The 3,968-nt window shown below is 30.2% G+C and overlaps 1 long non-coding RNA gene across 1 annotated transcript; it reads left to right on the top strand.

Moving 5' to 3' along the window:
• The first annotated feature begins 265 nt into the window (after positions 1-265).
• Positions 266-3,503, top strand: LOC134472566 (uncharacterized). The gene is made up of 3 exons (XR_010042454.1): positions 266-322; positions 515-562; positions 3,203-3,503. It is a non-coding gene; the product is annotated as an uncharacterized LOC134472566 (long non-coding RNA).
• Positions 3,504-3,968: the final 465 nt, after the last annotated feature.

The raw sequence follows: 3,968 nt of genomic DNA, 5'->3' as shown, positions 1-3,968 counted from the left end.
TTTAAAAAGACAGTAAAAATAATGAAATTCTTAAAAAATAGCATATAAAAATGCTTTTCATTATCACTTTGCTGTATAACATGTTAGTAAATACATTATAAATACACAGTGTATTATGTCTTGCTTTGATTCTCTTCAACTTAGGTCCTTGACACTGAGTCACATCCACAACTTTTTTTTGTTTTGTTTGTAGACAGTATCCCTAACTCAGGAAGTCCTTGCTGGGCTTGGTCTTTCCATCTTCCTGGTTCCAACTGTCAGAGTGCTGGTTCCAATGGTCAGTGTGCTGGTTCCAACTGTCAGTGTGCCACAATGCCTGTCAGTATGTGATTTTTTCCTATTCTGGTAACTTGAATATTCCTCTATACTTCGAAGACTCAGTTTCTTAGCTATCTGCCAATGTCCATGGGGGTAATGAAGAAATTTATAATAGAGAAACTTTTTCCAACTCATTTTTCTTCTAACTTGGTTTTTGCTGATTGATTATGTGATTTTTTTCATGTATTATTCACAGGATCTGGTTGAGAGTGGTTCCTCTATCCAGCTAGGACCTCCACAAAAGGTAGGTGGTGTCTTTTCTCTTACTCTTAGGTGAAGGAAGCTCCACTTGGCAGCTGCCTGAAAGAGAAGAATATTGAAATTCATGACCAGCGTGAGTCAAAGCTTCATTTGGATTAGAAATAAATGTTCAAAATAATTTTTTCTGATTTTTCCCAGTATGCTGCTTATACTGCCAGGATGCAGTACATTAAGAAGATCAGATGTATGAGAAAGATATCATATAGAGAAACTGTTGAGAAAGTCTGCTCTTTAGGTACATCAGTGTTCACTGTGATCCTATCATCATGTCTCAAACCCCTGCCAAGTTTAAAAACGTCTTACTGACCAACACATTTATTTAAATTATTCCTGCTACACATTTTCATTACATAATATTTATTTAAAATCATTCATGCACATTAAAGCAAAAATATCACCAATTCGTTGTTAAACCTATAAAGTAGCTAGGCAAGTGTTTTTAACTGAATTACAGCCCCAGTCTCTTCAACAAAGTATTATTGATTTTCATTTGTGTAGTTTATTATGTAGTCAAATGTGAATTAGAACTGGTTAAATAATATTTTCTAAGGCATTTTTATTATTTCATTAATCATTTTATAATTGCTAGCATTTTCATTAACATGTATTAAAGTAAAGGCAAGTTAAATTTCATTTAAATAATTTTCTTTCTATGTAACTATTTTCTGAAGTCACACAATTTTGTTATTAATACTTGGTTAATTCAGATTTGGCTAGGTCAATTATACATACTTTTCACATTGACCCATGTATATAGTTTAACCAAAATATTTTCAAAACTGTCTTTACAGTCCTTTTCAAACATGTCTCATTTTGAGTATTTATTTGTTCCATTAAAACTGAATATCAATAAAATAAAATATTAACAATTATAAATCTTCTTATACATTAGATTACTTCAAATACTAAATATTGAAGTTCAAAAGTAACTGTATACTACTTGAAATCTTATTGCTAATTTTATTCTTTTATTCTTTATAGAAATAATTTCAGTGTCACTATTAACATATTTTAAGATCATTTTTATCTTTACATTTATTAATTTAGAGAGTATACTAATTTTCTATTGTCTTCTACCAGAATTTTTATTTGTGTTTCCTTTATAAAACTAGTAAAGCTTTTCTTTATGCTGGAACTTTGAAGTATATTTAAAGTAGAAAATTATAGTAAGTTGACTTCACCGTCCATGAAGGAACTTCCATTTGATTTACTTAGATTCTATGGTTGATAAAGTCAATCAAACTATTACTAGATTTACTAAACTCTGTCTTAATTGTCTGAGGAAATTTAATTCAAAGCAGGTGAAAAACGATTTGTTCTATTTTAAAAACTGTTTATATTCTTGATTTTTAATTTCAAGACACATACATTTAGTTTAATATCATCCTATAAACACATGAAGTTTAAAAACAAATTTTCTAGATAGATAAATCTGACACATTCCTTATCTGTGAAAATATTAGTATTATCCTGGTATGATTAGCTGAATAACCAACAGTTCAGTTGATGAACTCTTTCTATAAATTTATTCAGTTTTTAAAATTTCATGATGCTATAATTATCAAAAATATTCACATATTTTAACTATTAATGAAAATATTCACAAGTTAGTGTTGGTAAGAGAAAAACAAAAAATAGAGTATATTTTAAAGGTAATACACAATTATATTTTAATTATAATTACAGTTTTTAGTTTTCTTTTTTCTCTCAAATTATAGGGTCTTTTGGAAGCCAAAAGTCTGCAAGTTGCTTTTAATACATTGAATAATGGCAAACTGAAGAATAGTCACAGAGTAAAATTTATCAGGAACCAGCTCATTAAGCATAGAAGCCTTTGAGTTGCTGGGACTGGGAAATTTTTAATGCCTGAACATAGCAGTGTTAAATGAGGCCAAACAGGAAAAGAAATACTTTCAGGAAATTACTCTGTGCACAAAATGGGGTAAAATTACCCCTACTGTGCCTATAGGGTCCAGAGAATGCTGAGGGAATCAAAAACAATGCATCTGACATTGAGAAGATAGATGGATTAAGAGAAAAGTATGTAAATATTAAAATTGATCTTTATGATTCAAAAAAAAAAAAAAAAACTGAAGGGAAACCAAGCCTTCTATACAATCCATTTGACAGAACCTCAGTGTGCAAAGACTCCTGTATAATGTTTTAGCAATTTCATGGCTTTAAAGACTTTCTGCTTTTTGTGAAGAGGTCTTAACAGTGAGAACTTGGATCTCAGCACAAGATACAATGGGATATGTAGAAGTGGAACGCAAATGCTGTATGATACACAATAAAAACACACTTTAACCAGTGACTTACTTGAGTTTTTCAAAGTTTCCCATGCATTACCTTTGCCTAAGAAAATTTCAAAAATAGCAATAATCTAGAAGGGTGTAGTACAAAATCATAATATCTAGGTGATTCTCACTAAGTCATAATGCTTGCTGCACATTTAAATAGATAAAATGTATTCATTCTTAAAAACTGGATTAGGCATATAAGGCAATACTATAGTCGAGTATATATATATATATGTATATATATATATATATATATATGTATACATATATTCAGTCTTACACTTGTAATTTAACAAAATGAACTTTGTTCTTTCTTCATCCAGGGTATCACATAGCATGATAAGTTTGGAGTGTCACAACATGAGGGAAGTAGAAAGAAGATGTTGCAGAGCTTGAGGCTATGTTGGGTGAGTTGGGGTGACTGTGAAAGAGGAGGGTATATTCTGGGTTGAGGGCTTCCAGAAAACAAAAAGTAACTTGATGACTCATCCTCACCTTTCATTCAGATGAGTGAAGAAATGAACAATAGTAAAGTTGCCACTCTTAAGTAAATATAGGACACAGGAAATGATTACTTGAATTATTTTTATTCTGGCATGCAAAGTACACTGATATGTTTTTAAAGGTGGCCAAACATTTTAGATGTTTTGTGAAAATTTTGTTTTGCTAAATTCAGCAGCCTAACTCTGAGCTGTAGATTATAGACCCTTTTACTTTCATGTTTGTTTAAAAAATAAGTTAGATAGAAGGAAAAGTAAAGGACAAAAAAAAAAAAAAAAAAAAAAAAAAGAAAAGTAAAGGACAGGAGGAATAGGGGACAAAAATAAAGATGTATTTAAGATGTGTTATGTAAATGTACCAACCCCATACAAGGAACATAAACATTATGTACAGCAAATATGTGCAAATAAAAAGAGTAAATAATAAAATTGGGTAATTTTATTTTAGAATATGTTCAGTCCTGCACAAGCAAATTTGATATTTTCTATATAATTCAGGCTTAAAAACTATTTTCCTGGCTGTCTGTTCACACAGATTGAGATGGATAGACTATTTATGAGTTTCAAAGATGAAACTTTGATGACTAAG

Source organism: Cavia porcellus, unplaced genomic scaffold (assembly GCF_034190915.1).
Source record: "Cavia porcellus strain 051 isolate PalLab524CR breed Dunkin Hartley unplaced genomic scaffold, mCavPor4.1 scaffold_2, whole genome shotgun sequence".
In the NCBI taxonomy this organism is placed as follows: domain Eukaryota; kingdom Metazoa; phylum Chordata; class Mammalia; order Rodentia; family Caviidae; genus Cavia; species Cavia porcellus.
The sequence above is the reverse complement of the archived record's forward strand: the minus strand, read 5'-3'. Positions and strand labels throughout refer to the sequence as shown.